This window comes from Mytilus galloprovincialis, chromosome 13 (genome assembly GCF_965363235.1).
Source record: "Mytilus galloprovincialis chromosome 13, xbMytGall1.hap1.1, whole genome shotgun sequence".
NCBI lineage: Eukaryota > Metazoa > Mollusca > Bivalvia > Mytilida > Mytilidae > Mytilus > Mytilus galloprovincialis.
In genome coordinates this window covers 62,527,261-62,545,463 of record NC_134850.1, presented here as the reverse complement: position 1 = coordinate 62,545,463, position 18,203 = coordinate 62,527,261, and the positions used below count along the sequence as shown (strand labels likewise).

The 18,203-nt window shown below is 32.2% G+C and overlaps 1 long non-coding RNA gene across 3 annotated transcripts; it reads left to right on the top strand.

Moving 5' to 3' along the window:
• Positions 1-672: 672 nt before the first annotated feature.
• On the top strand, positions 673-5,346 carry LOC143056927 (uncharacterized). Of its 3 annotated transcripts, none has more exons than XR_012972566.1 (3): positions 673-723; positions 2,260-2,349; positions 5,013-5,346. It is a non-coding gene; the product is annotated as an uncharacterized LOC143056927 (long non-coding RNA). The 3 variants fall into 3 exon arrangements; XR_012972567.1 differs by having other exon boundaries at positions 689-727; XR_012972565.1 differs by lacking the exon at positions 673-723 and adding an exon at positions 759-828 and having other exon boundaries at positions 5,013-5,345.
• Positions 5,347-18,203: the final 12,857 nt, after the last annotated feature.

Genomic DNA, 18,203 nt, shown 5'->3' with positions numbered 1-18,203 from the left:
TATATATATATATATATATATATATATATATATATATTCATTTTTATATCTTTAAAATTTAAAACTTTAAAAAGTGCACTTTGACAAAATTATGAAATATAACGAATTGAACTATTTAAAATAGTATTTTAACAAAGTTCAAGATATGTAATTTTACAACGATCCTAAAAATATCCAAACAAACGATAAATCTAACGATATGAACCTACGCAGTTTTATATTATAAGACTGACTCACACCAGTTTGCTAACTCAGTGTGCTGGGCCAGGGTGCTGGGTGAGGTGTTGGAACTTGATATACATGTATCATTAAGTTACAGTTCTGTTACGATTTGACTGCCTTTTTACGGGGAATTTCTATTCTTACAGTTAGTATATACTGTTCCTGGCTTAAAATGATTCTCTGCTCAGCAACTGGTTCGTAATTAGCATTTTTTTTCACGTGATTTTATTCAAATAAATTGTAGCAGTAAAAAACACAAATTAATGTATTTTTTAAATAACTTTATTCAGTTTTAAATAATTATAGCGAAAAACAGCGAACATGGGAAAATGAAATGTTTTTAGTAGCCTCATTATTAAATCTCCCGGTGAGTGTGATCAAATAAAGAGGTTCTCCGACTCCGTAATACTTGGAAAATCTTATCTGATTCAGGATCAATTCATCGGTTACACTCCCCTATCACGAGTGATTCTTTGTTTTTAGCTGACATTCTGAAAAAAGGTGTGTAAGTGTTGACTCGCAATTTGCATGATTGATAACAGATATCGACTCGTTACCCGGACTACTGCAAAAAACAATTATTCAGTTTACTGATTTAGATGGAAGGTAAACGGACAGAAAGTCGCAGGACAAAAAGTCACAGGACATGAAGGATCATGAAGTCACAAATTTGATAGGACAAAAAGTCACAAACAAATTGTTGACAATTGGTTTGAATATATATGAAAAAGATCTTGAAATATTTTCTTTTTATTACATATATTCATTTTTAATTTAAGGAAATTGCTCATAGAGCTTGATAAACACGATAAATGGAAATGTATTAGATTTTAATCTTGAAAAGGATATATTTATGGGGCCATATTTATTGGCAAATTGAAGCCATTTAAGTACCAAGCCACTTTGAAATCTTGTTTTCATAACAATTATTTGATTATTATTGATATTTATTGAATACATTTTAATTACTAAGTTGCTTCTTAAATAAAACTTCAAGAAAAATACAAAAAAAAGTGTTTTCTGAATTGTGACTTTTTGTCTGTGACTTGTTGACCGTGACTTTTTGTCCTGTGACTTTCTGTCCTACATTCAGATTGAATAGGGGTTTGGTTGACCCTGTCTTCCTCTATCTGAGACTACTATCTCAGTGATGAACTTAATGTTTTATGTATTGTGCTTGTCATATATATGTTGGATAAAAGCTCTAGAGCTTATGTTGTATTGTATGTATAACCAACTTTAAATAAATCTTTTTTGTTAGCCCATAACAACTAACAAGTAAGATTTAGGTTTCTTCTTTTTGTAATACAAACAATTATTACACCTTGAAAGGATTTTTTTTTACTATGACGGCGTCCAAGAAAAAATTCGAAATAGCTAGACACTAACTTTATATTGGACCCTAGTAGCTTTATATGTGCTTGTGGTTGCAAATGTAAATGCATGGATGCCTGCTACACTGTAGAATACATAACAAGGAAGCTTTGCTTTGCTCTTCATGGAGTACGAACTCGTCTTCATAATTAAAAACCTTCCGCCAAGCAAGCGTAAGGGTCTTTGACAGTAACCAACACTTATCTCACGAGGCGTACCTAGTATGTCTTTTTAGGTATATATATATATAAACATTTATTCATCATTGTGCAAAGTGCTCCTTTGAAGGAGGGATTTTCTAAACCAGAACAGAACAGAATAGCCATGCAAGACTTTATTATCATTTGGACTAATATTATGGCACATTTTGTCTTACCACAGGGATTTTTTCTTGGTTTTGTCATTTTATCAGATATTATAAGCATAGGTCTACTTGTTGTACGAAATGAATGCAAGGTGTCATATAAAAAGAGAAGATATCTGTTTGCCAAGGTTAATTTTACTAAGACCTCATTTTCATAAAACAATGATAATATTAAACAGCAAGAATGAGAATCAAGTCAAAGTTATATACAAATGAGGCAAAATTTTCAGTTGCCTACTTTTTATGTATTAGTCGTTATTTTTGTCATTAAATGATATTGTTTACCCTTTTATGTGTAGGGCAAGAATATTAAAGATATAAAAGGGAAACTATAAACAGAAGAAATTATCAACAAAAATAGATTTACAAAGGTCAACAAAGCCTAAATGGTAAGTCCACTGTTGAAAAAAGTTTTAGCCCTTGAGTAATGATTAAATATTTATTAAAATAAGATGTGGTACGATAAATGAGAAAACTATCCATCAGAGTTCAATTAAGTGGATGTAAGCATTGTAATTACTTATTAGAGGCCAATGATGACCTGTTAGTAATGAAAAAACTCATACCCTATACATGATATAGTAATCTATAAAAGACAACGCTAACAAAATTTGAAACAAAGCATCAATTCAAACTTCAAATATACCAGACTAATTTATAAAAAAACAAAATATTATGAAAAACAAAAATGACATATATGAACCAACATCAACCACTGAACTATGTACAAGCTCCTGATATTGGACAGGCATTATATGGCTGGGTTGATATAAAAATAAGAAGCAGTATGATTTCAAATAAGACTTTTCTCCCATAGAGATAAAATGACATTTAACAATGTTTAAGGAGGCTTGAGGGTATAAAAATTTCAGAAAAATATTAAATATTTTTTTTTCATAACTAATTTTATTTATATCTTTATTAGTTTTTACTTTTTCATATGGTACAGAAATCATTCTAAAAAATCAATTCGTTTTGGCCCCAGACAACTTTTAAAATGTATATATCATTGAAAAAGCTCCAAATTATCTCCCTTTGGTGCAGAAATGCCATTTTTTGGCATGAAAATTGTAATATCTTTTTTAGCTCATCAGTGACCTATATTTTTTATTATCATTTTCAACTAACTTTACCTGAACTAAACTATTGTAAAATTTAAGCGATTTCTGTAATTAAGTTCTTTTTTCATTTCAAAATTACCTCTATTTCTCCTATTAGTTAAACAGAAAAAAAAGTACATTTACAAAAATGTATATATATGCTTCTTTCAAAGGCGGATTGTGAGTGTGATTGAATGGTGTCCCCATTTTTAGCTCACCTGGCCCAAAGGGCCAAGTGAGCTTTTCTCATCACTTGGCGTCCGGCGTCCGGCATCGTCCGGCGTCCGGCATCGTCCGTCGTCGTCGTTAACTTTTACAAAAATCTTCTCCTCTGAAACTACTGGGCCAAATTGAACCAAACTTGACCACAATCATCATTGGGGTATCTAGTTAAAAAAATGTGTGGCGTGACCCGGTCAACCAACCAAGATGGCCGCCTCAGCTAAAAATAGAACATAGGGGTAAAATGCAGTTTTTGGCTTATAACTCAAGAACCAAAGCATTTAGAGCAAATCTGACATGGGTAAAAATGTTTATCAGGTCAAGATCTATCTGCCCTGAAATTTTCAGATGAATCGGTAAATCGGTTGTTGGGTTGCTGCCCCTGAATTGGTAATTTTGAGGAAATTTTGCTGTTTTTGGTTATTATCTTGAATATTATTATAGATAGAGATAAACTGTAAACAGCAATAATGTTCAGCAAAGTAAGATCTATAAATAAGTCAACATGACAAAAATGGTCAGTTGACCCGTTTAGGAGTTATTGCCCTTTATACTCAATTTTTAACCATTTTTCGTAAATTAAAGTAATCTTTTACAAAAATCTTCTCCTCTGAAACTACTGGGCCAAATTAATCCAAACTTGGCCACAATCATCTTTGGGGTATCTTGTTTAAAAAATGTGTGGCGTGACCTGGTTAACCAACCAAGATGGCCGGCCACGGCTAAAAATAAACATAAGGGTAAAATGCAGTTTTTGGCTTATAACTATGAAACCAAAGCATTTAGAGCAAATCTGACAAGAAGTAAAATTGTTAATCAAGTCAATATCTATCTGCCCTGAATTTTTCAGATGAATTGGACAACAGGTTGTTGGGTTGCTGCCCTCCAATTGGTAATTTTTAAAGAAATTTTGCCGTTTTTGGTTATCTTGAATACTATTATAGATAGCGATAAACTGTAAAATCTACAAATAAGTAAGATCTACAAATAAGTCAACATGACCTAAATGGTCAATTGACCCCTTAAGGAGTTATTGCCCTTTATAGTCAATTTTTAACAATTTTCATAAATTTGGTAAATTTATGTAAATTTTTACCAAATATAGTTCTCTGTTACTAATGGGCAAAGTTCATTATAGATATAATTGTAAGAAGCAAAATTGTTCAGTAAAATAAGAACTTCAAACACATCACCATCACCAAAATACAATTTTGTCATGAATCCATTTGTGTCCTTTGTTTAATATGCACATAGACCAAGGTGAGCGACACAGGCTCTTTAGAGCCTCTAGTTTTAATTTAATTTTTCTATTTTTCTATAAAGTATAAGATAAAGTTCATTTATAGAAAAAATATAGCGTAACCCTATATTACATGTATTAAGAAAAAAAATTGATTGAAACCTGTGAGCCCCCTTAATTTAACAAAAATAGTTCACTGTACAGCCTTTGACAATGAGCAAACGCTATACCGGACAGTGGTTTTAATAACAGCACAACATTTGAACAAATTGTAAAAATTTGTTGCAATGGGCTTAACTCAAAAGACTGCAACAAGGAACCAAACAATAACCAGTAATATGTAAATAATAGACACAAAGCACTGAAATAAGAGTACTAACAATAGATATTTAAATGAAAGTTTATTAAAATGTTCATAAACATGATAAAATAGTCATTTTATTGCTGTATTTCTCTTCACTGATAATTTTTGAGTTTTGTGTATTTGTAGGTCAGACATCTCGGTTTTCATGGTCATCATTCAACAGATCAATACTGAACAGAAAACTTGGAAGATGATATTTTTCTCAACAGTGCGACTTTTTTTATATTAATTTGAAATGGAATGTTTTTTTCTACATTTAATAGAAAAAGGAAATTTCAACATAATGACTATAAACAAAAAGGAGTCATATCATCACGATCATAGATGCTCAAGAACTTGATCATGTAAATGCAACAATGTAATTATCAATTGAAAGAAGGAACGAATGAAAAAAATATTAGTATGTTGTTGTCCAAATAAACCTGCTTTATCTTCTCATTTGAATCGCTCCATCCAATAAAGATGTACCGAGGAGGATCTTTGAAGAACAGATTGAAAAATGTTTTGTCTTAGAATTGCAGGAATATTCTAGTGGATGAAATAATTTATTGACTTGACTCTTATATAGTGGACTGAATAATTGTACATAGCAAGCAGCGAAAAAGAAAACTTAAACTTTAACACAAAAAGTGTTTAAATTATAAATTTGCAAATATAAGCATAATATTATGTACACCACAAAGGTATATAATTCAAATTGTTTGCATATTCAATCATGTATTGCAATGAAACTATATAACAAAGAAAACCTTACTTCATGAAAAGAGTAAACTATTCAGTCAGAATATGAAATATTTTTTTCAGTTCTATTTTTCATTATAAAATAAACAAGACAAAGATTTCAAAACAATATTTTTTCATTTATTTAAACATGTCATCATTTTGTTTCAGTGAAAGAACTTTACTCTTTGACCTTAAATTTTATTATACATTCCAAAATCAGAATTATAATCTTTATTGTCATATTAAAAAATAAAAAACATGTTTGTGACAAAATGAAAAAAAATTTAATAAAATATAAAAAAACTTGTATACATTTAAAACTTTTTACTACCAAACAGCATTCATTGCAACATACACATACTGTATATTTATATCTATATATTTATAATTTGAATCCCATAGGATTTTATTTTGTCCCATGGGATATTAAAAATCCCATGGGATAATAATAATCCCATGGGATTTTTTTTGTCCCATGGGACAACAAATATCCCATGGGACTACAATTATCCCATGGGACCAAAAAAAAATCCCATGGGATTTAACCAAAATCCCATGGGATAATGGTAAATCCCATGGGATTTTGCCCTGTCCCATGGGATATTGAAAATCCCATGTTTTTATAAATCAAATAGCAAAATAAATATAATAGTAACAGTAGAAAACTAATGAAATTATTGAATCCCATGTAATTCTGCACATTTTGGTTATATACACGACACTGTAGCTCTTATTTGAGGCGGCGGCGGATTTGCAAATGAGTGTTTTGCAAATTTAAAGTGTCCAGTGTTAAATAATCAAACATTTATCTCATCTGCCTACAAACCGTTGAAATGATGCATAAGATGACTTAAGGATGATAAATACCATTAATTGACCTCTTTGTCTTCTTTATAATGTATCTGTTTGTCCGTTTATATCTATAATTTTCTCAAAATTTCAACTTTTTAGGCCAATTTATAAAAATGACAGGGTAATTTTCACTCATTTGTGACAAATTTTAGATGTCATAAGAAATGCTTAATTGAAGTATTCAAACAGAATGATCAATCCATTTAAAGGTTGACTGTCGCAAAGGAAGTTTTAATAAGTCCTAATGCAAAACTTAAATATACACCGCGTTCCAGAGATGGACATTTACAGTTTCTGTATTAGTGAATAAATTGTTGTTACTGCTTTAAAAAATAATTTCAATTACTTATAACTAAATATTTATTAAACGTTTTCTCGGCAAAATATTCAATCAAAGCAAAATATGAAAAATAATGAGAAAAAGCTCCTAAAAGTATTAAGTATGGCTTGTTTTTCAACTAACATTCATAACAGAATCCTATTTCAAGGACATTTTCTCATAAAATGTGTTTTAGAGTCTCATTCCACTCAAAATAATTTTTTGTAACATTTCACTTAAACAGCAAGACATTTAATACACGAGAGTACTAACAAGGTCAAAGGTGCATGTACAGCTTCCCAAATTAGGTGTAAGATCACCATTGATTTTCCCTACTAGTCTTTGTTAAATTTGCACTTTTCAAAATGTTTTGCAAAATTTACCTTTGTAACAGTTCCAAATAAAGTAACACTTGACATGACTGAAGTTTTATCCTGTCCAGTACTATAGAAAAATATTTTGTATAACATTTTATTGCATCTTAGAAAATAACCATGACTGGAAATAAACCAATCAAATTTTCCTCCTTATTTAACATGTATACAAGCTTTAGTAACCACGTAACTCCAAGTTTCTAAAATATTCTATAGAAACCTAAAATAAAAATAATGGTGCTTTGAAATACCCAGGAAATGTGTTTCTGACCAAGAAATTTGTTACTGCAATAAAATGTAGGATTAATTAACTGCAACTGTCAAATTCAAAGGAATATTATTTTCGCATGCTACCGGGTGTAACGTTCTACACCTAGCGAAATATCCCTCATTTTATTAAATGATACGAGCAAATCAGCCCTACGGATAAATCGGCATGTACAATACTGATAACGTTCCACTGTCGATATAAATCAAGAGTTCATATTGCTTTTCGAACATGGCCAATACGAAAAAACAGGGCCAATACGGATATAAGCTGTATTGGCCCATGGGCTAATACGAGACGTTTACTTCTGGTTTCAATTTTCTAACGCCATTACTTTACTTTGGGGGTAATGTTATACATATAACATTTGTGTAATCATACAATAAAAAGGTTAAATGATGTGCAATGTTTTGTAACGTCTTGAAGTCTTGAATCAGAAATAATTCACCACCTTTTCGAATACGACTTTCGATTAGTGACACTGTTGCATTTCCCTTAAAATATCATCGGATTCAAAACGCAGACGATCCAAGACAAGAGTAAGCATAGTTAAATTGTCTGATTTATTCTTCCCAATTACTTTATATTTGCTACATAAAATGAATTGTTATAGCATTTTATTAAGTACTTGGACGAGAATGAAAATGGGCATCATATGTTACTATGGACACATTCCCCATTAATTTAATGTGTGTATATGTACAAGTTATTTGCTTTATACATTATATCAGATCTTTTTCTGTTCATATTTTGTTTTAAATAAACAGATTTCATTTACCATTTCTTTTTTTTTTGAAATTTCTAACTTGAGGGTGGCGATCGATGTTATATTTATCTTTTTAATACTGTAAATGAAATCATAGTTCTGTACGATTTTGACACCATTACATAGCTATTGAATATCCATGATTTGATAAGTAAAAACATCACGTGCAGCCAAAAAACCGAGAGTTGTAGAATTGTAGCGTTAATGTATATACATGTAGTATTTTACAATAAAGAAAAATTACAAGGATAAAGAGTTTTTAATTTTATTTATCCGAGCGAGTATTTCATGGATCTATCATTGTCCAGACAATTCGACGACAGATACTCTTGCCGTATATGACAGCTTTGCACCATATGGCATGGATTTGAGCAAAAATAAGTAATCGAATGGTTTCAACAGTAAGCAAAACCTAGACCACATATACCTATGTAAAAGACCGCAACATGAGCAAACTATAAAATATTGACGTGTTTACCATCACAATTTTCTATACGGCGGGACGCAAGGGGAAAACGAGTAATTATAATGTGTTATTGTGGAGAATTAACACACCCTTACATTCACTTTGCTAGCCGGTGTAAGTAACAAAATCACCCCAATAGAGCTTGTGATAACAGGATATCAAACTTACACTTAATGTTTATGAGCATAAAAGTTTTCCAGGAGAGAATTGACTTTTGAAAAATAATATCCATATCCAAATTATCCCTTTATGTTTGTTCAATAATAATATATTTACCTTTGCCATCTCTTCTTGCCATACACTAATAGTTTCTTTTGCGTCATGCTGTTCTGTGTGTTCCAAGCAATAGTATGTTTTGAGCTGTTTTAACTCACTGTAACTTTTTCTACCTGTTCTTTTTGAATATGTTCCAGTTCTGCATTTATATTTGACATCGAATTTGATATTCATTTGATACCTCTTAATTACGTCATAAACTATTCCTTCTATTTTTGTTCGAATGTTGATAAATTGCAATTTATCTTCAAACCATTGCCATATTTGAAAAGCTATTGTGTTCTCTGAGGTACAAAGTACAAGTTTTGACGTTCCTGAATTGTTTAAATCTAAAACACCCAAACTTCTATACAAGGCTAGCCGGGATTTCACTTCAACTTCACTCACATGGTAAATTCTCATTAAATGAATCAAAATATGATTAAAAAATGCCGGTGGTAAGAAATCAAATTCCAGGCACACCCACGATGTTCTACGACATTTATCCAAATTGATGCCAAATATATCACTCACTGTTGCAAATGTTCCATACTTGATTAAGCAGGGGATGTAATAGTTTTGCTGGATCGGAAGAGGTTGTCTAGACTTTGGCTTCACAATGATATCAAATTCTTCCATAACTTTAAGGAGATGATCCTTATGCTCGAGAAAGTTAAGTTCAGGTACCTTTGTAAACATCTGTTTTATATAATCAATCTTGATTTCGCCTGTATCTGCTATTTCGTTCAAATTATCCATGCCAAGATGATGTTTTTGGAATTCAGATGGAGATACTAGACAGCTAAATGCGTCAACTAACCACACTGGCTTCAAAATGATATACTCTTGCAGTTTATCGAAGAAAATAATGCTTCCCATTTCATGATGAACTCGTAGAAATGACATTACATCATCCTTTATGGTAACTGGGAAAATACTTTCACGACCAATTTCCATAACTTTTTCAAAAGAAATTATACTATTCTTCTCGCTTTTAGCTTGTAATTGTTTTTCAAGATGAATCCATGGTAATGGCAGTTCGTCGTTCCAAGATGACATCTTTTTGGCAGTACTCCATATTTTTGAACGAAGATCGTCAAAATTATCTTCCTCTTTATTAATGTTGGAGAGGTAGATAATGTCTCTTATATGGTACCGTTTGGAGTCAGCAGATATATTATCTATCAAATGACGTTTGAAGCACTTTATCTCGTCATGCAAATCCTGAAATATAAAATGCATTAATGAAATTATAAAAAGATGGGGTTTGTTGTCGGTCTTTTCAGTAACCACGAGGAATAAAAATATATAACATATTATTATCCGTTACATGGCCATGTATGCAAAAATATATAAAACGCATATCTTGAGACGATATGAAAACATGACTTATTCAACTACTCCATATTTAGGATAATAAGAGTGCACACACTGAAGTGTCTCGCCTTCTTTTCTTATCGTTGATATTCTGTTGATATTCCTAAATATATAAAGCTTTATAACAACTGTCCCATAAACTTAACATTAACCAAGAAAACTAAACACTAGACATGTTCAGCTAACAATTCTTCCATACATGAAAAGACGAAGAGTCAATCGTAACAAATATAGTTTACCTATTGCTTATCGTTTAAGAAAAACAAATCAAAACACAAAATCTTAACACTGAGCAATGAACCGTGAAAATTAGGTCAAGGTCAAATAAAACCTGCAAGACGTACACTTAGATTATAAAATGTTTCCTTACACCAACATTTTTTGACCTATTGCATAGGGTATAAGAAAAAAAAGACCAAAACTCAAGAACTTAACTATAACCACTGAACTATGGAAATGAGGTCAAGGTCAGATGACAACTGCCAGTTGGACATGTACATCTTACAGTCTTTCCATACACCGAACATACTAGACCTATTGCTCATAGTATCTGAGATATGGACTTGACCACCAAAACTTAACCTTGTTCACTGATTAATAAAATGAGGTCGAAGTCAAGTGAAAACTGAGTGATAGGCATGGGGACCTTGCAAGTTACGTACATATAAAATATACTTCTCCTATTACTTATTATAAAAGAAAATTTAACATTACAAAAAATCTTAACTTTTTTTTCAAGTATTCACTGAACCATGAAAATGAGGTCAAGGACATTGCACATGTGACTGACGGGTAGAACAAAATCATGAGCTCAATCAGACTTCCAGTTACAATTCAGAACTAGTCCTGTCTCAAAAAGCACTAATGAATTAAAAGGGTTGATACGCTAGTTACAAACGTAATATATTGGAATGGAATGTATCCTATTTCCATCCAACCATATGCAATCATAAAAATCTTTGCAAGCAAGTGGGACGGGGAACAGTAATGAACAAAGTTTCCATTGGGGGTCGTTGTTTACAATTTTTTTTCAGAATATTTTTTCATATAAATGCCGTGAAGTTAATAGCAGTGACTTTCTAAAAAGACCAGACAGAATTAATGCTAAACGCAGATTTCATCAAAGGTTGAGAAACTCTGATTGCAGATTGGGAATCCAGACATCATTTAGACTCCAGCAGTCGGAACTTCATTCTATTTTTTAATTCTTTAATGAGACAGACAATTGTCTGCAACATAGATCTTTTTGCAGATCGTTCCAACACTCAACTTTAAACATACATAATCAAGGAACATTAGCGTTCAATGTTCTCCTGCATTCTTATGCAAATTCCAGGCTTATGCCTTCCATCTTTCTGCTTGATAGATAAATGTTTGTAGAAAATCAAAGCAGATAAAACAACTGTAGTTCTGGTAAATCCTGATTGGATGACACAGCCATTGTACGCAATATTGCAGTAAATGTCAATCCAATACCCAATTCTGGTGGTCCTAACATTTCCACTTCTACCCCAGTCGCATCTAGGGGAACTTCATCCAATGATTCAAAACAAAACAAAAATAGTCGGGTGGCTTGACCCAGGAGATCATATCAAACAATGTCAATATCAGAGGAGATTAAAAACTGTTAATCACTTCTTGGGGGAAAGGAACTCTCACGATTCGGCCTTTAATAAGTGAGATAGCTGATGTGTGGATCGGGAACTGCTGTTCTAGATTTTGTGGAATGCAAGTTCCAAAATGGTTTTCCTAAGGGAACAGTGAGTTTCCTTACGTCTGCATTATCCTCTATTCTGCCTCATATTTATGGTCAACCAGCAGTGGGACAGACACAATTATTAAAAAAAAAAACAATGAAGTGCATTCTAAGGGAAGTTCTACCTTTACCCAAATATCAAGAAATGTGGGACATTGATATTGTTTTTGTTCAGAAGTTTCTCGTTTTGGTTCAGAAGTTTCTCATTTCTCAGTATATTAACCCGGATTTGGACCTTGAAACATTAACCAAGAAATCAGCAATAATGTTAGCAATATATGCTCCGAAACAATCTGCTAAAATTTCTAGACTTGATGGTAGATTTATGCAAATAAATAATGAAGGGGCTACGTTTCAGCTCCAAGGTATATAAAAAACTTAATCTGACTGTTATTCAAAAATAATATTTCAACTTTAGATGTGTGGTTGATTGTTTACTAGCTTATTTAAATCGTTCTGTTGATTTTCGAGAGAATATTAAGTCTAAGCCAAATTCAATATTTTACTGAACTACAAAATTGTGCATCATCTAATACTATAGGTTATTGGGTCAAAAGTTAAATCACAAAAATACTGGCAAAGCAACAAGGTTATCCTAAGTATTATAACGAAAGTTTAAAACAATATTACCTTTACTTTATCTATTCCTGTACAAACAATGATAACTGGTGGTTCTCTTTCTGTAACTTTTTCGTTTCGACACTGCCTCGAGAAACAATGAATACAATCCAACCAGTAATTTGTGTATCCTAAAAAAATTAAGAAAAACTGCTGGATCTTATAATCAATCAATTTCCGAAATTGTATATATATACTGCCATCCGATATCGTATTCTCAGATAAATATATATATGTTTTCGTAAATCGAAAATTTTTCGGTAATCTATATACTTTCCTTCTAAGCCATTGAAAATTGAAATGCATGTTGTAGCTTCAAATGCAAACAACAGTGTAAAAGTTCAAGTAACGTGACTGAAAAAATACTTGTGCTAGTACATGATATTCGAAATTTACACAGAACGGGCATTCTCCAGCTTTTTTACCATGTTTTTACAATCCGTTTAAATAAGCAGCGTTAACAATCAAATTATTCACACATGTGTTGAAAACATAACAATGCCAGTTTGAAATACGTAGCTTATCAAATATAATTTGAAACATTCTGGTATCTATGATGAGTTTACTTACAACCACTGGGTCGATGCCACTGCTGGTGGAGTTTTAATTCTCCTAATGTATCACCAGCCCAGTAGTAATTACTTATGAGCTGACATGAATTATCATTGAGATGGTTATATTTGAAAAATTAACTGTTTAAAAAATTTTGAATTTTTGAAATACTAAGGCTTTTCTACCTCAGGAATAGATTTGCATACATGCAATGTTGTACCATGTCAATTGTCAATGCAAATATTAAATAAGGAAGATACCTTTAGTTGTTGCTCCTTTTGAAGATAATGATATCAACTTTTTAGACATTTGCTGAATATTTCATTTTCTTTTAAACTTATATTTTCTTTTGAAAAGCATACCTTACTTCTGTGCTTTAGAAGAATTAACAAAAGCAGATTTGTGTATGCGTTACATTAATGTAACTAGACAGGTCTTTGTAAATATTTCATTTTAATTAGAATTTCATGATTTTAGAGAAAAAAAACTACATTTTTTGCTGTATATTTAACTAATTTAGAAAAAATATCATACATTGAGATTTATTCATAACAATTGGAAAAATTATCTTCATACTTCATCCAGCTATACAACATTTTAAAATAGGAGGGCGTGTACAATAATACGTTGTTTATTGACCTGTTATATTATATTGACACTATATGGTCAATATAATTTGAATAGGTCCATAAATAACGTAATGACCTTGTCAAAAGTCCATAATTGATAAATAATATACATGTATATGATTCATAAGAAATACTTCATTAGGACGCTATATGTTAATCACGCTTGCAGCTGATTGTCAGCATACTTTTATGTTGATTTATCTTACCAAATAAAGAATCAACGAATAATCAATGAAATAAAACAGTTTCTAATATTATCTTTTAACGTCTGTCGTGACTACGAATAAAAAAAAAGATATACGAATGTGTATGAAATAACATACTGAAAAACCTAAAACGCTCCATATCAAAACGTGACAGTTTCAATGGGGATTGTAATAATCAATTCAGAACAAAACATGTAATCTATTAAAAATAGGTTGGTGTAAGAAACAGCAGGGACGTAAACTACACTATTTTAACAATATTTCATATAAACAAAGTGATCTTTGTAAATATGCTTGATGTTTCTGTTCTTGTTAATGTATTACTAGAACACACTCGCAAAATCGCAGGCATTTAGAGCTTGTTTACAAGTATATGTAAATTGTTTAATGATGAATTTTTGTAAAATATTTTCTGGAGAATTTTTAGAAAAGATCACAAAACTCAAAGTCATAGGTACTTGGAGACAGGACAACTATTTTAAACCCTCCCTTTTTTATCAAAAGTCCGCTATTTTGTTGTGTTCTATTGATTTTTGCGTTTCTGTATACTATGAAAATTGACATTGTACTTGCTATTAACTATTACAAACGCGTTTTGCAGGATCTCGATATTGATGACTTCAAGTCTAAACCTCCTGATTGCACTTGTGCTAGTTCCAAATTCACATATAATCCTGCTGGCCACGTTATTACCGGTGACCTTAACATTGTTAATAACACTTCTCTACGAAATATGTTATCGAAAGGTCCCAAATATCGTGAGCCTAAATCCATCAATTGGAAATACAACTTTAAAATTTTGATGGATTCAGTCGAGGATTATGCCAGGCAATGGGCTAAGCGCGAGAAGGAAGACGTAGACACTCTTTCCGAATGGATTAAGGCAGTGAGGTCGTTGATACAAATCAGAATTAAGAAACTGAATGGGTCCATCAATGCCCATGCTACGTCAATCTTTAAAGACCCAAATGTTGCAAAACACCTATCCGACCTCCATGACAAATATGTTGTTGTCCCTGCAGATAAAGCCCCAAATAACATCGTTTTTGTGTGTAAAAGTCACTACATCAACTGCTTGATAAACGAATTAGGTATTGACAATTCACTTGGTAACTCAACATATACCCTCACGACACTTACCAAAGAGGAAATCCTGGATAATCACAGGTCTGTTCTATGTTCCTTTGGAATTTCAACCAAAGATGAAGAACTGGATCTTCCATCACTGTATTGGATACCTAAACTACATAAGTGTCCTTACAAACAACGGTATATTGCTGGGTCTTCCAAGTGCTCCACGAAACCTCTTTCTAAATTATTAACATCTATTTTATCAGCAATCAAAGACGGGCTTCAAAGTTATTGTGAAACTGCCTATTCTAGAGGTGGCGTGAATCAGATGTGGATACTTAAAAATTCAAAAGATCTTTTAGAGTACATACAATCTAACTCTCTTTCATCTTGTAACAGTATTAAAACATTTGACTTTTCTACCCTGTACACAAGTATTCCACATTCCAAACTAAAAGACAAATTGAAAGAGTTGATATTACTTTGCTTCATAAAAAAGAATGGCCAACGTAGATACAAGTATCTTGTCTTAGGGAGGGATAAATCCTACTTTGTAAAGAATCACTCTGATTCAAACAAAAAATTCTCTGAAACTGATATTATCAAGATGCTTGATTTCTTGATTGACAACATATTTGTTACGTTCGGAGGACGTGTTTTTCAACAGACTGTCGGCATTCCAATGGGAACAAACTGTGCCCCTCTACTCGCCGACTTGTTTCTGTATTATTATGAGGCTGACTTCATGCAGGAACTTCTTAGGAAGAAAGATAAGAAGTTAGCAATATCCTTTAACTCTACTTTCCGCTATATAGATGATGTTCTTTCACTAAACAATTCAAAATTTGGTGACTATGTGGAACGCATCTATCCAATCGAACTAGAGATAAAGGATACTACAGATACAGTTAAGTCGGCTTCATATCTTGACTTACATCTAGAAATTGACAATGAGGGTCGGTTGAAAACAAAACTTTACGACAAAAGAGATGATTTCAGCTTTCCAATTGTGAACTTTCCATTTCTAAGTAGCAACATTCCAGCAGCACCTGCATACGGGGTATATATCTCCCAATTGATACGATATTCCCGTGCTTGCATTTCCTATCATGATTTTCTTGATAGAGGTTTGCTGCTCACAAGGAAGCTATTAAACCAAGAGTTCCAAATGGTGAAGTTGAAATCATCCCTTCGTAAATTTTACGGACGCCATCACGAGTTGGTTGACCGTTATGGAATAACCGTTTCACAAATGATATCGGATATGTTCCTTAAGTCGTAACTACAATCCCCTTCCCTTTCATGAATATGACCTACCGAATTAGACTATTTACCGGATTTGTAATCACTTAAGCAACACGACGGGTGCCACATGTGGAGCAGGATCTGCTTACCCTTCCGGAGCACCTGAGATCACCCCTAGTTTTTGGTGGGGTTCGTGTTGTTTATTCTTTAGTTTTCTATGTTGTGTCGTGTGTACTATTGTTTTTCTGTTTGTCTTTTTTATTTTTAGCCATGGCGTTGTCAGTTTGTTTTAGATTTATGAGTTTGACTGTCCCTTTGGTATCTTTCGTCCCTCTTTTAATTCGAAGTTGCTTATCCACGGCGATCACTGCTATATTATATAGAGAGACTATATATTTAAGACAGTATTTCCTGGCCCATAAGCGATAATGATAGTCTTTTTAGAATTTCCACCACTTTCTAACACTGCCAAAAGTTCTACATTCACAGTTAACTGAAGAACTTCCATTTTACTATTCAAACAAAAAATTTGAAAGTGTACCTTGACAGTTTACTTTTTTTGCTATTTTTAAAAATCTCAGGCCACTAGTGCTTTAGGTCTTTATCGTGCAGTGAATACAAAATCTCAAAAAAATCTCAAAAACTCATTTTCATCTGTATGTAAAACATGTAAAATTGTTTCATATTTTTTACACCTGATTCATCCTTCAGTTTGCGAAAATATGTTCAGTTGATACTAGTTATTATTTGTCCAATCACACTGTTCAGATACATTCACTTAGGTAGGGTACACAAAAGAGCAACCTAAATTCTGGAATTCAAATACTACCGTGCTACCTATAGGTGTATATTCATAGTAAACATGCAGAATAACGCGAAAATAATTTAAAATTGTGTTTAAAAGTTAAAAACCGGAAAACTTGTCTATGACTTAAAAGTCGGTCCGATGACGGCAACAATACCCGGACACCTTTGTTTCGTTTTTCTCTCAAAATAACACAAACTGAATAATCATAAGAATGGATGACAAATGCGACTATGCATGGTTCCAATAGGACACAAAAACATGCTGATTGCTTTATTGCTAAAGGAAGAAAAGTCACACACACAATGAAGTCTTCTCGTTTATAAGTATAGATGTATTACCGTTTGTAGTCTAAATTATTATAAATATCCTTTGAATACTATCATCGTCATAAAAAAATTTTTGACTCCTATTGTGAAAATAATTGTATCAAGCACGCGATTGCATGTTCGTTTCGTATAAATGCATCACGGTTTTTGATTTCCTGTTGTGTCTGTCGTTGATGGAAGATGTTTGTTGTTTTCTGCGGTTTGCATGGTTATTTGTTTGTGCGTTTTTCTATGCGTGTGCTTGTTTGGTATTTGAATGCTGTCACAAATGTAGTCATTTTAGTGATATATGTGTTGACATTGTCATATAAGCAGGAGGTTTGGCTAGCCGTAACTCAGGAATATGGCATTTGTTATCAAACAGTTCGTTTATATACATGTTTGCGTTTGTTTTTGTTTCACTTTAGTGCATGCTGTTACTTTCCCCCCTCCTATAGTTGATGTGCTTCCCTCGATTTTAGTTTGTAACCTAGATATGTTTTCTCTTAATCGATTGATGACTTTTAAACACCGGTTTACAATTGTCGCCTTAACTTATCTGTCATAATTGAGAACACAGCTTGTTTATCTATTGTCATTAACATTCATAATATCGAATAAAATTAGTAGATTTAGCTAACGAGGTCCTTATTTTTGAATAAAGTAAAATTCATGTTTTGTGGAAAATTGTTTAATCGTTTGTTAGGCTTTAAGGATGTTCGCTACT